Raw genomic sequence first — 21,365 nt, 5'->3', positions numbered from 1 at the left:
TTGGAGACAAAGGAATTTTTCTGAATCCTACAAGAAAACAGGGTATGCAAAGTTTATTTATACCTGTCCATAGCGATAGATCTTTCCTCACCCAATACGAAAATCCTTCCTTTATCAAGAAAGCCAGACTGCCTCGTTCCATGTCGTTCCTTCCTTTCACTAGAAAATCCTAGAAACTAGAAATCTCACACACAAAAAATTATCCCTATACGACACAAACGTCTCACATAGTCCTATTACTAACGGTGTTTCTTGCATTTCAATTAATATGTTACAGAGTGTAGGGTACGCAGTCCTAAGGCCTTGATAATTCCAAAATGAAAAAATAATATCCTCTTTGACGGACCATTTCTTCAGAGACTGAATATCCACAAAATTACTAGCTTTCATTGCTTGCGTATTATTTCTTTCACTTGAATTATCATTTGGCATAGGGGTGGATAATAATTGGTGAACATACAGCCGATTACTTTCTAAATCTGAAAGCCTACTGGTCATACGATTCATGATAACACTCTAGGACACTCAATAGTGAGATTTCTTTGATATCTCAATAACGAAACAAACAAAAACATTTTTGACACGAAATTAACGAAACAAAACAGGCGAACCAAATGAACGAAAGAACTGAGGATTGACTCAACGTATCAGTACTGATAAAGATCATTTAGTGACGTAATTTTCAAGATGGCTGAGCTGTTTCTTCGGTTTGGCTAGTACACGGCCGCCATCAGTCCATACATTCCTAACTCCCCATTTGTCACGTGCCAGGTTCAGCAGTTGCTTGCGTTTTGGTATTAAATACTCGGATATTAATACTTTCGATCGCAGCAGTTTCTTTTTGCTCATGAACACGTGCTTTGCATCATCAGATGATTAAAAAGTGACAAGGACGGGCGGGAAAACATTTCTCCGCTGAACTAACTCGAGTACGTAAGGGTTCAGTTGACTTGATGTTGCTATCAAGCACACGGACCCCCATCTTAGTATTGAGTTTTCTGTTCATCTTAGTATGAGTTTAAGTTCAGCTTTCGACAAAACCTTGAAATCCGTAACTTTTCTAGGAAAGGTTCATTTTAATAGGAAACTCCCTTATTCAAACAATGGAAGTATGCCAATTTGTACAGGCAAGAATGGTTAATTTTTACATTACTGTTGGTGGGAGCCACAAGATAATGCATTCTACTTAACATCAATGAACGACAGGATGACTGACGTAGTCAGTCATTCAGAAAACGTTCTTTCAGCAACGCTCTCTTTTGCAAGTTTTAGCCAATGCTTGTCCTAATGACGTCCGTATCAGATGAAGCCACCTCAAGGATACAGGTCATTCTTAAATGTCTGCATTCTCAAATTTTCCGTGCGATTTTTTCTTTCGTCAATCAATCTCCGTTCCTAGGTTTGAAGGGTGGGGGGTCACAGTCACAGATAATAATCAATATTTACGAAACTGGAAATTTGGTGATATTCGTCGATTCCACAGTTGGACCTAACTATGAAAAACCATCTGGAAACTATGTGAACAAATTAAGAGATTAATGAAAAAATCTCGTTCTTTCTGTCGATGATGTTCCCTTTAAAGGTTATCGCCGTACCCAAAGCAAAGGGGTGTACTTTCCACTTTCGTAATTTTAGAATAGTTTCTAAGGTTTTCAAAAACTGCTTTTGAAATTTGATGTGTTTTTTTTAACACCTACCCAACTGCATGCTGATTTTAAGACATATAACTATGTAATTACTATATATCTTAGCCTAACCATATTTTAGTGAGGAAAAACATGTTACTTTAAGGTTTACAAAAATTAGAAAAGGAAGCAAATAGGCTAGCCTATTGTATTTGGAAAGAACTTGAAATAGGACATTAAATGGTATAGCCTATTGACCTACCATGTAGCTAAGCAGCCTAATGGAAAAACTACTGGTGAAAATTTTCAGAAAATCATTTTGTTCAGATATATGAATGATATAACTGCAGATTAAAGTGCTTAGCTGCGTACTCGGGCTTCGTTGAGCTGGAGAAACTAGAAAACTGTTACCTTTTTCCTGGCTCGTCTCCCTTACTTGCCACAAAACCAACATGCCACTAAGAATGCCATCGGAAAAAGACCAATTAAATAGATATAGAGTTAATCTTTCGCCTTTTACTAAAGAATACCGTGAGGATGAGCACTTGATGAGTATTAAACAATTTTTGAATGCCGAAAGGCAGGGTAGCCTTTACTTTTGTTGTACGTTCGAATATTCCAAGATTACTTATTCTTAGCGTTTCACGGGACGCAAATGACATGAGGAAAGGCCAGAGCTATAGAAATTGCTAGAGTTGACTTGAGCATTTAAAAATAAATCCCAGTAATTACTTTACTAGTTTAAAAATAAATCCTAGTAAATACTAGGCCGCCATCTGGATCCATGCCATTCTTAGTAGATCTTCTCGATAAGCAGCTTGAGAAAATTTCAGGAGCTGATATGAGGAGCTTGAGTGTTTGTACGGATTTTTTGCAGCTTTTCAAGTTCTATGATTTATTTCCTACTATTAATATATGCACACGGGTCACCACCTCATCATCTAAGCGTCTAATATTTCTAATAAATCTCACCGCTAGTGTCACTTTGTTTATTGTTTTTTTTTTCTAGTTTTTCTCGATGAAATTTATATAACAAAAGTAAATATATATTTTTTTTACCTTATTTTTAAAATAGACTAAATATTCAAGAACAAATTGTAAATGCATAAATGAAAGAAGTTGCCGATTGATGAAAACGAGCTAAAAAGATCGTTATGCCCAATCCGTCTTACCCTGTTCGCTTATGTTTATATTCGATCGATCCAGTCATAAAACAAGTTTAAGATCTATGTTTTACATTTGTTATTTTTGACTTTTTAGTTTTCTCTAAAGCTATCTTCAGTCTTCTTTAAGACAAAAATTTGTCTTACGATTCAAACCCAAGTTGCCACAGGCAAATATTTACGCAGCGGTAATGTTTTTACCGTTGCGCTATCAAGTCTGTTTGTTTGTTTTATACTTTTTGCTGTGCTCAATCACTCATTTACGTTGTTTTATGTATGCAAGGTGGGGAGTATACTAGAGGGAAGAATTTTAATATTGTATTATTGCGTTGCCACCGAGATTACATATACTGATAAAACGTGTAAGTAATTGAACATTCTGAAAAGATAGAAAAGTGGCATTTTTTTTTTTAATTCAAACGAGAAACAAACAAAAAAGCGACAAAAAAAGAAGGTAAAGAAAAGTCGATGAGTTAGGGATAACAATTTAAATTCTGCAGCTATGTCTAAAAGCGAAAAGCAAATTTGACAATAAACAAAATGAATTTTTTTTACCTGTATATATGTTTTCGTTTTTTTTTCGTCTCTCATTCAAAAAAGAAAAGAAATCAATCTGAAGGTGGGAATACTGGTGTTTAACGAAAAGTTGGGCTCAAGGAATAATTATAATGGCACCAGCTAATAAAGAAATATTCTCTTTTCTAACTTATTTTTATATAAATAGAAGGAAGCTTTTTATTTTGAGTAAGACGATTTCTACTTTAGATATCTTTACTCCCAAACCCTGGAATTTTTTAGTACAGGCATTTTTCACTATATTCTATGGGGTTGGTAAATTAGCAGTTTTCCACTTCCACCCCAAAAAACAAAATATTATCGATTGTCAGTTTCAGTTTTTTTCAAGGAGCCTTAAAATTTAATTTAAAACAAAGCGTGGCAATTGCCAATGATCTCTAGATTATCTGTGCTTAGCACTGTCTTATCCGCCACGAGAAAATAAAGAAATTTCAACAGCGGTGGTTCAAAAGGCGGCATGTTATATGAACCTCAATTTTGAAGGAGAGCGGAAACGGCAAAAACTTTCTCAGTTCTTTTAAATTTTGGTTGCTTTTCCAGAGAACTTTCACTTTTTATTTCGCTTTCAGGTCAGGATTTAGCTGTTAAAAGAAGAGGATATTTTTAGACATACAAGATATGTCAAGCCTAATATCCAAAAATTTAATTTCTAACTACTAAAAAGGACATGGGGCACCAAAAGACATTTGGCATTGGTTCTTGGTCACCAAATAAAATAGGAGAAAACAGATTAACCTAATCAATTGACTTCAATCAGCTTGAATGGATGAAGTATATATGTTTTCCGAATTGTTGTCACACACATTTTAAATTACCACAGCTGATCTTGGTTTGACCCTCCCCCCTTCTGCTCCAAAATATTTGCCTGGCTGTTTAAAACATAACAAATACGCACATAGACAAATCTTAGTGCGTTTTTTAAGAGTAGTTGCTTAATTAATTCTCTTTTGTTAATTTTCGATTAGTCGATTGCACAGAAGTATGAACTATTAAGGTTCGTGTTTAGGAGTAGGGGTACAAAATTTGCCCTCCTCCCCCAGAAATTTATGTCTGGATCATACAAAATTAAAAACATGCATATAAAAAAAATTGTTGCGTTTTGTAAGAAAAAAAATTGTACCTCCCCCGCTCTTCCGAACAAAAATCTTATTGAACCGAATAATTTAGTTCTTTTAATTGAGCAACTATTAGACCCTGCTTCTGAAGAATTCGATATAAAATTTGCAACACGAGGCATGGAGAGCAAAATGTATTTTTTAATAAATTTGAATCCATGATAAAAGGTTCAAATAAACCAATTATTCGTGAGCAAACCACCAACATGTTTAATTAGCTTAATCAAATAAATCTATTAGTCTAAGTGCATCATAATCTGTAACTACTTTTTATAATCAGGTCACAACTTACCATTCCTAATAAAGTCTGCATGCCAGCACAAAAATAAATTATCACTAGAAAAATAAATTGTCAGTGTCAATAACAGCTGTTCATAATGGGGCTAAAAGGCGGCAACTCGTTTATCTATATTCTTCTGCCTGGCTATAGAACGGCTCTTGAAATGAGCCATATTCATTGCATGCTAAAAAAAAAAATAATATAGTTAGAACATTAAAAAATAACTAAACATATGTGTTTAAAAAGCTTCATAGCTGATTGCTAAGAGAGAAAAAAAAAGGAAAACCAAAATCAATTTTTTTTCTTCGTTTGGCCATTTTTTTTTTCGGCGAAAAGCAAGGAAATTACCATGTTTAGGTACTTGCGAAGAAATTTTCCAGAGAACTTTCACTTTTTATTTCGATCTAGTTGTTTTGTTTGAATTCAATTTATTAGTTTAAATTCATGTCGACAGAACGGCCGTTCAATTTGTCTCTGTTCAATATGTCGTGTTTTCTCCAAAGGACGGAAATCAACTGTTAGACTCTGTCTACAGAGAAAAATCAGAGAACAGTACTTTGTTCTCGGTGTGTCAACCGAAGTTAATTGGACCGAGCTATGTGAGTGGTGCATGTCTTGTCGGTTGGCACATGGGGGAGGATGATCTTAAATAGGATGAAGGAAATGGGCGGTAAAAGGTTTTTGTAGTAAAAGAGTCATCCCCAGCGTGCTCTCGCAGGAATTTTTCACTGGATCGAGGTGGGTTTTCTAAGAGAGATCCGTTGAGAATTAGATATTAAGGAGACGAAGCTTCTTAACTCTCTTTATAGCTTCATTCATATAGATGAAGTTGGGGTGTATGTGTGGCACTTTCGATCGGGAGATCAGCTGCTCCTTTTTTTTCGACGCATTGACATTGATGCATCTGACCAATTTTTTACTTTCAAAAGATCCGTGTGTAGGGGTATTGAGGCTTGGCTCTTCATGTTTTGGGACGGCTACGTGTCTTTTTATTTTGGTTTTGTATGTCCATTTATAAATAATAATGTCTTCTCGTGCTTTCCCCTCATCCCTGATTCCGACTCAACAGACCTCGACAATGTGGCTCTACTTGAGCACCTTCTCAGAAGGTGCAAAACACGTTACTCAGAGTAGCTGCAACCACCCATCCCTCTTAGTTTGAAAATTATCTCCTATACCTCTCACTCCCAACCACAGAAAAGTAGAGGTCTAAGATAATTTCAAATAAAAGGCCAATCTGGAGATCAATTGTGGAAAAACTATTATTACGAGAATCAAATCTGGTCTGGAAGTTATAAGGAGTAAACAAAGAGAGATTAGTATCATTTATCAGAAGTTGTTCTATACTTTTTCTAGCCTAATTTTCATAGGTAGTTACTTCCCATAATGGACTGTGATTAGATTTTAGATTAGATTAATTTTTTTAGGTTAGATTAGATTAATTTTATTTCAAACATGTATACAAAACAGCATTAAAATCACCAAGTATAAGAGTTTTTCCTCCAACTGTTTCTTTCTCAAGAATATTAAGGATATCTGTTTCACCTCGTGGGTTATAAAAGGATTTAATTTTTATACGTTTACCATTATTTAAGTTGATAGATACTCCAATCACATCTATTTCAAAATCGTAGTAAACTGTAGGCAAAGGGAAATGGATAATATTACTATCTATAAAAATTGCTACACCACCGCCTTTCCTTTTTGTACCCCTGTCTTTACGATAACACTTATAACCAGGCAGGGTAATCTTTTTTGGTCTATGTAGATTTAGTTTCTTGAAGACACACAATATTAACATTGTTCTATGTTATGTAATCAGATAAGTCCACTAGTTTCATTGTATTAATTGATGCACAATTCCACTGGAGTATCTTTAAAGGGATAGAAATATCATTAGTCATGTATTTCTGTGAGATAATGGAGAGCCTGACATTGGTTGAGGATACTAATAACCTCACTATCTGTTTCTTCAACAACAGATTTAGAAAAATAGTGTACAGCTATTTCTCTCAGAATGGTGGCCTTCAGATGTTTTGGTATATCTATTTGGGAAATAAAGGTGACTGAGATCAGGTACTGCATCAGCTTGGATAGAGCAATATGATCCTTTGCAGATATTGCAGAATTGGGCAGTACACTAGGCATAGGGGCATTGTTACTTTTTTGAGGCTTGGAGTCATTATATTTAGATTTGTTACTTCCTCCTGAAGGGGTGAAATTTAAATCGGCCAGAAGAGATTTAGGGCTAGTCAATGGAGATGCAATACTACTTGTTGAGGATCTTTGCTGTGGTGTACTAATTATACTAGGGGCCCACTTCCATGGAAGAGTCTTAGTACTTTCCTTTAAAGTAGGAATGTTTTCCTTGAGAATACTGCTGTATGATTTTGCAACTATTCCCACTGGTAGGTTTTCTTTCCTGGCAATTTTCAAAACTTGATGCCTTTCCAAATATTTGGGGCATGCTCTTTTGTCGAATGAGTTGTGATCTCCTTTACAATTGGCGCAATTAGGCTTAGAACTGCAGGATTGGTGTGAGTGCTCTTCAAGACAAATATTACATTAGGTCTTGTTGGACTTGCAGTTTTTAGAGACATGACCTAACTTCATGCATTTGGTGCACTGTATAGGCTTTTCTTGGTATAATCTAAATGGCTTTGGCTGGCCAAACAGGAAAATTTTTTCTACCATTGTTGACAGAGGTAAAATAAACAGGACATTTTTGCTCGATACAAGTCCAGCTTCATGTGGCCTACCCAGTCGGAAGGCTTCGTGGGATTTCAGGGGGGACATTGTAAATCACAATTTTCTGTTGTTGTCCTGTTTGTAATGTTGATTTTAAATTAGCTGTGACATATATGTTATTGATGCAGCTAATTTCTAGGGCCTTTTTGGTGTCTTTACCATCCAGTAACAAAACATCTAGTCGAACTCTCGACCCTCGAACATGCAACGTACAATTGTCAATGGGAAAAACAATCAGTATTAAGATCTATACCACATTTTTCTAATGATTGACCTTGAGCTTTGTTAATGGTGATTGCAAATGCTAATCGAATTGGGAATTGCAATCTTTTAAATTGAAAAGGCAGATCCGTTGGAATCTTGGGAATGCGAGGAATAAGAACAGCCTCACCCTCAAAAGGCCCTGTCAAGATTGTGGCCTCTATTAGCTTTTCCATTGTTTTTTTTTACGGCAAGTCGAGTGCCATAGCAAAGCTTTGGTGGGTTTATATGGACACGCATATTTGTAGTTAATTTTAATATTTTTACGTTTCCTATAAATTAGAATTTTTTAGGCAAGCATTCATTTCGTCTGCAGGAGTTAAACTACGTAAAAATTGCGAATATACAACATTCTTGGCTTTGCCATTGTCTCTGCATATACAAAGCCGTATGTACTAATAATGACATCATATGCAAACGCTCTTTTTACAAACAAACAAACATGCATACATACAACTCATTTTTATATAGATAGATAGATAGATAGATAGATAAAATACAAATTAACTGCGTAAAACTTGCGAATATACAACATTCTTCGCTGTCCAATTGTCGCTGCATATAAATAGATCGTCAGGTTTACCGACCCTCGAACATGCAACGTACAATTGTCAATGGGAAAAACAATCAGTATTAAGATCTATACCACATTTTTCTAATGATTGACCTTGAGCTTTGTTAATGGTGATTGCAAATGCTAATCGAATTGGGAATTGCAATCTTTTAAATTGAAAAGGCAGATCCGTTGGAATCTTGGGAATGCGAGGAATAAGAACAGCCTCACCCTCAAAAGGCCCTGTCAAGATTGTGGCCTCTATTAGGTTTTCCATTGTTTTTTTTACGGCAAGTCGAGTGCCATAGCAAAGCTTTGGTGGGTCTATATTTCTTAAAAGTATTATTGGTAGGCCTATTTTTAGTTGTAGCACGTGTGGTGGAAACCCTGAGAATAATATCTCGAGGTAAAAACTGATCACCGACCATAACGATGGCCACTTCGTCGATTGTTGGAGCATTGTATCTACGCACATGTTGGCCAGGAGGCGTTTTGTCAGCGGAAATAACAATTTTATGCGTATAAGTAGGCATCAAATCGATGGCTGTTTTGAACAGACGCACTAAATTATTATTTTCGTGGAAAAGATGTTGTAATTGGGAAACGATTGTCCTTTCAATGTTGGGAGAAATTTCGCAACGTGCATTCAATTCAGAATTTCTATCACTGATGAAGTACAATTGTAAAAATTTATGATTCTCGCCTGAGAATGGTAGAAGAGACCCTGCTCTATGATAAATTTGCCCTTACTTTGAAAGTAGACATAAATTGATCTGGATTTTCAATTTGGGCTCCAAACGACGTCATTTGGAAACATGAGTTGTATTTTCTGATTCATTTATATTCCTTATGTCCCGGTGTCCCGGTCGTCATTCATATCCCCCTGTTTTATATCCCGCTTATTTTTCAGTTTTTTCCTTTTTTTAGTTTTTTTTTACTTTTTTAGTTCTTTTAGTTTTTACCTTTTTTAGTTTTTTTTAGTTTTTTAGATGAAATTTTTTTTTAGTTTTTTACCTTTTTTCTTTTTAGTTTTTTATTGGTTTTTACCTTTTTTAAGCTTTTTATCTTTTTTATTTTTTTTTTATTTTTATTTTTAATTTTATTAGTATTCTTTTTCTCTTCTATTTTTCATTTTTCCTTTTTTTTTAATTTTTTTTAGTTTTTAGTTTTTTAAGTTTTTTCCTTTTTTTAGTTTCTTTAGTTTTTTTAGTTTTTCGGCTTTTTTATTTTTTTATTAGTTTTTAGTTTTTTTTGTAGTTTTTGCCTTTTTTTAGTTTTTTCAGTTTTTTTTTTAGTTTTTAGTTTTTTACCTTTTTTAGCCTAACCAGGATTTGAACCTGGGACCTTCATTCTCCGTTCTGACACCCTCTCTCACCGAGTGACTACTCCAGCATGTTCATTTTGGTGTTTTAAATGGTATATTATTAACCAAATTAATGTGTTTTACAATATACTAAGCATCGTCATAACAAAAATGACGGCAACTAATTTCATGACGTCAGCCGAAACATGACGTCACCTGATCCACAGATCCACAGACAGACAGACAACTTATTTTTATATATATAGATATATATATATATATATATATATATATATATATATATATATATATATATATATATATATATATATATATATATATATATATAGAGCTAAAAAATACTCGACCAAAAAGGAAATTTAGTCAGCTTCTTCCTCCCTGTACTACAAGATTTATGAAATTTCTCTAGTACAATGATTGGAAGCACGTGTTGAAAATTTTGAAAAATTGATCTGCAATTTTTTTCACTATGTGCCGAGAATTCAAACTCAAAAATATGGACATAATTTCTTTGTTTGAACCTATGATTTGTAATCTGACTTTGTAACTGAATACTGAAAGAGTATTTATATTTAAGAAACCACTTATGGATGGCAGCTTCTACGAAACATGAAACCAACTTATTTCAATGAACGAATTTACTGTTGTTAAGATGAAAAATATCCTAATTTTGTACACATAGTTACCTAATTTGATTGTCTCGTTTTGAAGGTTAATTTTTAACCTAATGAGTCGAAACTAGAATAGAGATTTACACATAATACAAAGGCAAAAAAACCTGCTAAGCAAAAGGCATCATTAAAAATATGCAACTTATAAAATTTCAGAGAATAGTTTGACACTACAATCCTTAAAACCTTCAGCCATCATTATGCATTATTTCTCTCTTCATTCATTCTGTCCAGTAATCTTTTAGGATCTTTTTGAATCCCAATTTCCTGAAAATATTATCATTAAGTAATTAATTACTTAATAGTATAAAAAAATTTGCCAGAATCAAATTTTCTGGCGACTTGGCATCCACAAACCTTGATTAGCGGTTTAATATTCTTCTGATTCTAAATTTGGGCTAACATTTAGTACTTTTTCTGCTGCTTACATGAAAACTATTTAAATAATAAAGTTCATTTGAGCCCAAGTCAAAAGACTTTTTCAAGAAAACATAATTATAATGAAAGTAGAGTGAAAAAAATTACATGATCAGATCCAATTGCTCCTTAGCCCATGCAAAAAATCTATAACTAGCTCAAACAAATTAACCACTGAAAGTTTCATATATTTGTACTTAGGCAAAGACAGAGCTTAAAAGGAAACCCAAACCCTCTCCTCCCAAAATATACATTTTATTTTGCAAAAAAATTCTTAAGTAACCAATAGACAACAAAGACTAAACCGTAAAATTATAATCTAAGTGTTCTCTGTATTGTTTTTTTTTTCGACTAAGATGTATTTTGGCTTAAGGGTACACAGACAGAAATTATCTTAAACCAGACTATCGTTTCTATTCTTTTTAAAGTAAAATACAAATAATTTGAAATTTAGGAAAGTATAATCTAGGAGAAGCAGTAAGGACTGTCGCATTCTGAGATGACATAATGTCAGAGAAAAATTAAACACTAACGAATTAACAAAATAGATTTTTTTTTTCTTATACTCATTTCTTATTATCTTTCTACCGAAGCTCCTTCATCAAAATGTTTTAATACCGCTTCATATTTCCCTAATATTATACTGATCTGACTGCTCCTAATTTTCATTTTTTTTTTGCATAAAAAGGAATGGACAGTTCATAGACTAAAAATAGGCACCAACTACAGATTGAATTTTTGAATATGGCTATGTATTGTATTTTGTCGACGACCAACTTTCAGAAATATGGTTAATTATGTGAACAATTTAGAGAGCCTTAGCTGGAATAATCATTTTCTCTTACAGCTAGGATTGAAGCTGAATGAGTTCCGTACCTATTTTGTATATTTTGCTCAAAAAAATTTATATTTATAAAAAGTTTCAAAGCTAACATTGAATCTGTTTTGATTACATTGTTGCTTTTTGGGTCTTTGATGGACGATAACAGAAAAAAAGAAAATAAAATTGATAGAAAAATTCGTAAATCTAAAAGATAGACGTTTTTCTTTGGCTCGTAGATGTTTTTGTCAACATTCATTAAATCTGCTCGAATCGGATTCATCTTCTTGTTTTATTTACTATGTTTTATGGCACTGATAAAGTGATAAAGCAATAGTATTTCAAGTATCTCTTGATGTCATAATTCCTTCATTTAAAAAGAAATCAGAGCTTAACAACGGCCCCTTTCATAACAGTAATATTATTAAGTTGGTATATATTTCTTAAAGTCAAATTCTATTGAACATAAAATATATAAGTTTTTAAACGTTAGTAAACAACTCTTAATATGGTAATGTTAATTAAATCCTAATCGAAATACTCATTAAGTTAATACACGCTTTTGAAAACATCATGGGGTCTTTTGTTTCACTGTTTTAGTTAATTATCAAGAAAAAAGCTTGATAGATAATGCTTTCAATAAGCTTCTTAAAATAAAAAATCCCATAAAATAAAATTCTGACACTTTAAAAAAAGAACAAAGACTAGATTAAGCCTGAAAACAAACAAAATAACATGTGCATGATAGTTTCCCTTAGAATTGCTATTAGATAGATAACAAGAAATGACCTTGTTAAGCTGGGAATGTGAAGGAATATCTAATTAGGACTTAGGAAAAAGTTGTCCCCTGGTTTCTCTGACATGTCTTGTCATCTAATTTTTAGCTAAAGCACCCTTTTCGAAGTGGTACCATGCAGTAGATTTATATGTATGAAACTCATTGGTTCGTATTCTATGACCATTCAATTTTGATTGACATTATACCTAACTCTCTGTTAAATGGTCATCATGTGTAGTTTTGCTTCAGATTAAAAACCACCATTTGTCTTAATATATGAATTTTCGTTTTATCTTTGCGACATAAAATTTTCACGGGTATGTACCGACGGTATTTTTTATCATGAAAAACAGACACCTTCCAAAACAAAAATATAAATTCATAATACACTTGAAACCAGAGTCTACAAAAGCTGTTAATAACCCCCCCCCCCCCCAAAAAAAAAAATACTAGAAGAATTTGGTTGCGCATAAGTATAAATAAACCTGGACTTACCCTTGTACAAAGTAAAGTACTTTTGAAACTCCATTTGTATGGCCATTTCCTGAGCACATCTCAACATTTTGACTCTTGACAAGCTAAGTTTTGCCTCAAATTTGACATCTCTCAATCCAAAACAGCTTCTTTTTTCTTAAACAGCCACATTTTCATGAAAAATGAAAAAGATGAGTTTCCTTATAATTTTTTGATACGATAAAATAATACTATTGAGTGTTAAGCCTGTGATTTCATAGTTTCCTCCTATAGAAATTATACATTTGACTTTTGAAATATTCTATAATGATTGAAACAAGCAACCATGGCAACATGAAACATGGCACAGGGATTAGTGTAAGAAGGTGTGCTACATTAATCGAGTTCTAAAGTGTATGGTAATGGTCTGTCTTTCTCCTTCGAACAGTCACTTTCGAATAAATCAATTTATTATGCTCTTGTCGGTTGCGGTTGTGGCCTAGCGGTCCCTTGAACCCTTCTTGAAATAATGTCTTATTGAATTATAATCAAGTAGGTGTGGCCATCTAGCTATGGCTAATTGTAGAAATAGCTAAGACAAACAGTTCAATAGAGTGAGGAACAAATCTGACATAAGCCCTTATTAGGATTGTATAAAAATGTTGTCGTTCATTTTTTTTTTTCAATTTGAACCTGCGGCCTACAGAATATTTATGGCGCTTGGGTCGGTTACAGCTCGACCAAGGGGTTATCCGACTGCTCCGAGTGTGGTATTTTTATTGTGCTTGAAAAAGTCTGTTATGGGTGCGGACAATTTTTGCTCAGAGCAAAAAAGACCCTTCCTTGACCCATTAGCGCTCCCTGGGTTTTATTAGGGTGATATGAAGAAATGGGCTAGCATTTACCGACAACTACATGAATATTACATAGCCTATAGCCATGAATATAGGCTACACAGTCTATAGAATATTTATGGCACTTGGGTCGGTTGCAGCTGGACCAAGGGGTTATCCGACTGTTCTGAGTGTGGTTTTTTTATTGTGAATGAGAAAGTCTGTCATGGGTGCAAACATTTTTCACTCAGAGCAGAAAAGACCCTTTCTTGGCCCATTAGCGCTCCCTCGGTTTTATTGGGGTGATATGAAGAAATGGGCTAAAATTTACCAACAACTACATATTCATAAATTTCATTTGTGGGTTTGGTCAATCAGTCAGATGAACCTGTGGCCTAGAGAATATTTACGGTGCTTGGGTCGGTTGCAGCTTGACCAAGAGGTTATCCGACTGCTCCAAGTGTGGTATTCTTATTGTGTTTGAGGAAGTTTGTCATGGGTGCAAACAATTTTCGCTCAGAGCAGAAAAGACCCTTCCTTGGCCCATTAGCACTCCCTGGGTTTTATTGGGGTTAATATGAAGAAACGGGCTAAACTTTACCGACAACTACATATTCATAAATTTCATTTGTGGGTTTGGTTAATCTGTCAGATGAACCTGTTGCCTAGAGAATATTTATGGCGCTTGGGTCGGTTGCAACTCAACCAAGGGGTTATCCAACTGCTCCAAGTGTGATATTTTTATTGTGTTTGAGAAAGTCTGTAATGGGTGCAAACAATTTTTGCTCAGAGCAGAAAATACTCTTCCTTGCCCCATTAGTACTCCCTGGGTTTTATTGGGGTTAATATGAAGAAACGGATTAAAATTTACCGACAACTACATATTGATAAATTTCGTTTGTGGGTTTGGTCAGTCTGTCAAATGAACTTGTGGCCTAGAGAATATTTATGGCGCTTGGATCAGTTGCAGCTCGACCAAGGGGTTATCCGACTGCTCCAAGTGTGGTATTTTTATAGTGTTTGAGAAAAAGTCTGTCATGGATGCAAATATTTTTCGTTCAGAGCAGAAAAGACCCTTCCTTGGCCCATTAGTGCTCCCTGGGTTTTATTGAAGTGATATGAAAAAATGGGCTAGAATTTACCGACAATTACAAATTCATAAATTTAATTTGCGGGTTTGGTCAATCTGTCAGGTTGAACCTCAGTTTGAACCTGTGGCCTAGAAAATATTTATGGGGCTTGGGTTGGCTGTAGCTCGACCAAGGGGTTATCCGACTGCTCCAAGTGTGGTATTTTATTGTGTTTGAGAAAGTCTGTCATGGGCTTATACAATTTTTGTTCAGAGCAGAAGAGACCCTTCCTTGGCCCATTAGCACTCCCTGGGTTTTATGGGGTTGATATGAAAAAATGGGCTAAAATTTACCGACAACTGCATATTCTAAATTTCATTTGTGGGTTTGGTCAATTTGTCAGATGAGCCTGTGGCCTAGAAAATAATTTATGGTGCTTGGGTTGGCTGCAGCTCAACCAAGGGGTTATCCGACTACTCCGAGTTTGGTATTTTCATTGTGTTTGAGAAAGTCTGTTATGGGTGCAAACAATTTTGCAAAAAGTGTTTTTCTGAAACTAGTGAATAACTAATGCAATTTGGGTTGGTTTTAAAAGACCCATCCTTGATCTAATAGGGTGTAAAGGAAGTGACTGGATATTTTGTCCCAGTAACATCTTGAGCCACGTTGACATAAATTAAAGTCAAGGATGTTTCATAAGATAAAGATATTGAGACGAACAAGTGCGTCCATATTGATGTTCGTATAGATTTATTTAAGCCCCTTCTTTTTTTCGCAAATATTTTTTAAGTAGTTTTTTTCTATTCTATTCCAAGTGCCTACTACTCTATACAACTCCTATTTTACTGTTACTACTACTCTATTTTACCTGTTCTAAAACAAGGATTGAACTGGATTCTGAAGGAATAATTCCAATAACTTTGTCATGACTGACAAAGAAAGTGAAAGAGATGGCTCTAGCGGAGGAAAGATACTGAAAAAATGGTCAAACCTCGGGGAAATTGCAAAAGAATTTTTTTATCCCAAATTTGCCCTTGAAGGGGAAAAATCCGACTTTTGCGTTTATAAATATTTTTGAGTTTTAATAGTTGTTTCCTATCAAATCAAGTATGTCGACTCCAAATATGAATTCAGATTTTCCCGCCCTGAAGGGCGGGGGTGCGACATTAAGAGATTGTTGCATTATTTGCCCATTTCCTGCGGAATCAATGACGGTGAATTTGAGAATTAAGTTAAAAACTTGAATTTACATGGTCAAGGACTTCATCTTACCTAATTCGACTGCGAAAGTTGACCTACGTGAACTAGTTATTTTAATCATTTGTCGGTTGATTTACGATTTCCTATCAAGCTAGGAATGGTGCCTTAGAATATGAGCTTCGAACAGTCTAATTCCAAACCAGCATTCCAGACTCCCCCTCCAGTTTGCGGTTTCCATTCCTTAGTGTCATTCTTTAGGTGATCTAATTAGTAGAGCCATCTATCAGAGTACTTGCTAGATGATTGGCGTTTTCAAGGCTATATATAGGGTTGGTGTCGTTTTATTTACTTCCGCAATAAAAGAAAAAATAATAAACTGGGATCCACGAGCGTTGATTAGTAGTATTTAGTGAAATAGTTTTTAAGATTATGCTTCTGATTTTGGAAAAGAGCGGATTTTCATTTCTTCTTTTCAACTTTATTTGTGCAATGCTGTCTACTGTGTATCATTCAAGCTGATTTTGTTCTTCTAGGTGGTGATGGGTTGAATTCCAATTGGATTTTGCCTAGATTTACTGAACAAACAAGTTCTATGAAATAATCAATCTCTTTTCCTTCTAGAACCGTCAACGAAGAGAACAAGGTCTGCCCGATATTCCAAAGCAGCATCAAACCCGGTGAAAACACTGCCATATTATCTGAAAAAGGAGCCGATGCCGTGAATAACGGAAGCAAAGAAAAAGGTAGTAGCAAAGCTGTGATGACTGGAAATGAAGTCCACACCGCGCGTCGTCGTAACTTCTGTGACAGACGTCGGATCGACAGAGAAAAGAACACTCAAAGGAAACTTGAGCAGAAAGAACCTGTGCAGCCCCCCCCTAGACCAGATCTTCAGCTCCCCGCTTTAATTTTTTGAAGAAATGCCTATTCTGTGGTCAAGCAGTGAAATTTTGCAAGATCACAACTTGTGAATTCACTGAAGCTTACGCAGTACGAACTCATAGCTTCGACTTCTCAATTAGTTAAATGTGTAAGAGCAGGAACGATCAGTGGGCCATGACAGTGCTTGGCTGGATAAATTTAAAAACTTCTGACCTTCATGCAGAGGATGTCGTTTATCATTAAATATGCTCAGTGAACTTCAGGACAGGAAAAGAAACTCCACAAAAATTATGTGGTCAAGAAGAAGTGAGTGACGTGCCTCCACCAAAAAAGCGGAAGGGAAGACCGTGCAATAGTGCAAGGAAAGCCACTCTCGAAGAAGTGCTTCGGTGCTATGCCAAAAGTGAAGAACCTGTACCTCTGACGATCATTTTAAGAAAAATGGCTTATATTTTCTCTGAAACTGACTGTGATAGTTTGGCCTACAGCTTTCGTCAAGCCAAGGATTTGATAGTCAGTGAGTATGCCAAACAAGTGGTTGTGTCCGATTCAAATGGGAAAGAGACACTCCTACCATTTAGAGATACGGTTGACAGGATATTGCGAGACTTTCACCAAGAGGAAAAAACAGTTAGTGAAAACAGAGAAAGGGATCAGCTAATCAAAGACGTTGAAAAGATAATAAGAAGTGAAATCAAACCCATTACTACAAGGAAGGATTCCTACGAATTTCTTAACGAGATATCGTCAGTAGAGAAGTGTTTGAACTTCGTATGGCCATCTCTTTGCCTACTGCTTTCATCCATAGGGGCCGACACGCCTCGTCTAATATCTTCTATCGGACAGGCTATAATGCTGGCATGCAGACCACGTGGTTTAATGTCTCCTGTACGAATGGGACTGGCTTCGCAGCTGCATCACCATTTCTTATCCCGATTTTTAATCGGCACACTACTAATTTATTTAATTTTTAATTGGCTTCTGCTCTTCGTAATTTGAGAGATGAGCAGCAGTAAATCAAATGTTGTTGGAAGCGTCCGAAGAGAAAGCACATTTTTCTCAGTATGTAGGAGACAACATCGATCATTATATTACTACTATCGACGGCCTGAATACCTTTCATGGAATGGGACTTATTGAAGTGTCTACACCTGAGTTGCCGGCAACGGAGCTTTCAATACCAAGAAAAGAAGTAAGTGGTGATGAGATGAAGTCAATCGGCACCGTGCCGTTCTAAACCTACCAAAAACCCGCCAAGTTGCAACCAAGGACTTTTGTTTGCTTGACACACAGTGGTGACACTGATGACAATGAATGAACATGAGAAACGATGTGGCCCTTCTCTGGCTTTTTGAAAGGCTCCTACATGAGCTGGTCGGCCTTTATGTGGTCAATGCACCAAAAGCTACCTAACCGGGAAAGTCGAATATTCATTTTTTGCCAATGACTATGTAATAAGCATAACTAAATGAATATAAACTATTATTGATTAAATGTTAAAAACCATTCTTTTTCAAAAACCTAATTAATAAATCTTTATCGAGTTTTAGCCGATTCGACGCACGTCATTAAACCACAGAAAAATACCTGGCTGGAAAAATGTGTTTTTTGGGAAAGTGTAAAAAGTAAAGTTTTCTAGCTTTGGTACTTGTTTTTCTTAAGTCATTTGTCGTCTAAAAAGGATATAGCATAAGTAAGTGTGACTTAGGTTTTAGGTTTTGTTGAGCGTTTTTATAAATGCTATTGGTTGTATCGTGCTTGTCCTGCATTTTCAGTTAATACAGTAGTTGAAAGAGAACCTTGGATTTCCTTAGTTTGATCTCGGTCAGAACCAACGCATACTTTTCTAGGCATTCGGGATCGACTGTGGTGTTGCAGTTATTTACGCCTGCGGCTGCTAGCACTGGGTGTTTTGAACCCGGTGGGCTCGCCTTAACAAGCGTTAAGACTCCCTGAAAAAGATTCACGCCAGGCAGTTGACCGTTGGGCTAGTACAGTCTTCAGCCGCAGCGAACCGAGTGACCTAAGACCATTACAGTGGTGGCAGCGGTACTGAGTTAAAAAAAAAGGACATCCAACGGCTAGGTCTCTTCTGTCATGTCTTTGACGGAAGAGCAGGAAAAGAAAATATCCTCTCTCACTACGGTATTAGGAATAGTGAAAAGTATTCCTGAATATGCAGGAACAAGTGACGTATATGAGTTCATTGAAAGACTCAAAATCTTCAATGAACTTGCGCAGCCGTATGACTTTAAGACTAAGAAGCAGTGTCTAGCGACTAGGCTAAGAGGGAGTGCCTTGCAATATTTTGATTCTGTTAGAGATATGGAAACTGTATATGACTGTATGGACAAATTAATTGAAGCTTTTAAAGCTAGGTTTTTTGAAACAAGTTCGACCGAAAAACTAAAAACAGAAGTAGTAACATTTGATAGCTCCATGAGCATTAGGGAGTATGCAGACAAAATTTGTAGAGCAGTATGTTTACAGCTAGGAAAAACTGGGGCAGATGAAACAATCCAAAAAGTACAATTACATGCATTTACGCAGGGATTGCCAAAAAAATTAATTAGACTTTTACTTTCTCGAAAACCAGATTCACTAGAAGAAGCCACAAGGCTCATAGAGAGAGAAATACAAATAGATGAAAAATGAAAAAATTTGAACAAATGTCAATCAATATAACAAAAGGAGAGAATAACAAGGATCGGGGTAGAAAGTGAGTACGATTTTTGAAGGAAACTCAGCCTGGATGGGTCTAGAAGCTTTTTTCGGCCCAGATTTGAGGAGACAACTGGAGATTGGAAACGATTTCATAAGGAAGACAAAAGAGGAGACCAAGGGACAAATCTGAAAAGACAGGGGATCACCTGCTATTATTGTGGAACGCCTAATCATTATGCTTCTGAATGTCGTACCAGAATTCGTAATGGAGTCAAAAACTACAGAGAATATGGATCCCAAAGGCAGGAAAATCAGACAAATTGTGGACCCAGGAGAACAATTCAAAGGGTCTCCTATAGGAAGGATCAAAGGACGATTTTTCAGACCATTTAGTGCCAACAGGGACATCCCAGGACCAAGCAACACATACACACCTGGAAGAGATGGAGGAAAATTTGTTAGAGAATTCATCCCAAGAAACCAAAGAATGGCTCAGGCAAATGCAACAGAGGGGTCATGGGAAAACCCTACACCAAGCTCATTTTGGCAAAACTACATATCAGGAAACGATCATGGAGTAAATTTAAACGAAAAGCCCAGCCTTTGAGGGTCGAAAAGGCTGCGAGTCACAATAGACCCTTATACAGTCTTCAATGTGGTGATTTTAATAATTCTACGAATTTACCCATAGTTCGTTGTTTTAGTGTAGAATGTTTTAAAAATGTACCTTTTCTAATTGATACTTCGACTGAAGGCTTCGACTTCAATGATCAGAGAGGAAATATTTAGGAGACTACCGTCAAACATACAAAATAAAATTCAAAAATGTACGAACAGCCTAACATCAATCAGAGGTCATCAGTTGAGTATTTTGGGGGAATGCAATTTAAAACTTAATACAGATAAAGAAGGGATCATTGTGCGGATGATTATTTGCAGGAAAATGACATTTCCAAGAATACTAGGCCGATCAAAATCACTAGCCCCACAATAAAAAGGGATTTTAATTGCACAACTTTGCAAGATACTGATCCTTGCCAAAAATATGAATTACAACTTAATAATAAGGTAACAATAGAGGCAGGGACTTGCATTCAGGTTTTAGCAACAACAAATACTGAACTCGATCGGCGAATAACTGCTTTTATAGAAGGCTTTACGCTAGAGAAATATCCTTCTATTTTTGTTGAAAGTCAGCTTTTGACCATAGAAAAGGGGACAGCGTACTTGAAAGTGTCAAATTTTAGGAATCAAAAGTTCAAGATTCCAAAAATTAAGCGAGGAGTAACAGAACAGATTTCTCATGAAAAAACAGGTCACTTGAAAATTCAAGTTATGGGAAAATAGCGTACAGGAACATCTTTCAATACACTACGATCAAAGCGGGAGGAATATGGCATGACAAAAACTGAATGCTTGGCACAGTTTGACCTTAAACATTTGTCGCACAGCACCATACAGCAAGTGGGTGAGATTTTATGGGAATACAAATCGACTTTCGCCAGACAAAAGTCTGATTATGGCTTAACACATTTAATTACACACGAAATATCCACAGAAGGCGCACCGATTAGAAAGCAACCATACAAAACACCATATCATTTACGATTGTGGCTGGATAAACAAATTAAAGGAAACACAAGGGGTCATCAAAGAAGCTGTTAGCGAATGGTGTTTTCTATTGGTTATTGTGCGAAAGAAAGATAGCACATGGCGATGTTGTGTGGATTTTAGAGCCTTGAACGCTGTTACACTGAAAGATGTAATGAAACTTCTCCACATAGATTCCATTTCTGACTCACTAGGAGGATCTAATTTCTAAACTAGTTTCGATCTGATAGCTAGTTAATGGCAAATAGCACTAGATCCCAAAACCAAGCATAAGGCTACTGTCATATTGGATGATGGTAGGACATTCATATTTCAGCGGAT

General features: G+C 35.7%; 1 pseudogene; it reads left to right on the top strand.

Annotated features, from left to right (window-relative positions):
• Positions 1-2,039: 2,039 nt before the first annotated feature.
• Positions 2,040-2,217, top strand: LOC136025582 (U5 spliceosomal RNA; annotated as a pseudogene).
• The last annotated feature ends 19,148 nt before the right edge of the window (positions 2,218-21,365 follow it).

This window comes from Artemia franciscana, chromosome 3, assembly GCF_032884065.1.
Source record: "Artemia franciscana chromosome 3, ASM3288406v1, whole genome shotgun sequence".
In the NCBI taxonomy this organism is placed as follows: Eukaryota; Metazoa; Arthropoda; class Branchiopoda; order Anostraca; family Artemiidae; genus Artemia; species Artemia franciscana.
The sequence above is the reverse complement of the archived record's forward strand: the minus strand, read 5'-3'. Positions and strand labels throughout refer to the sequence as shown.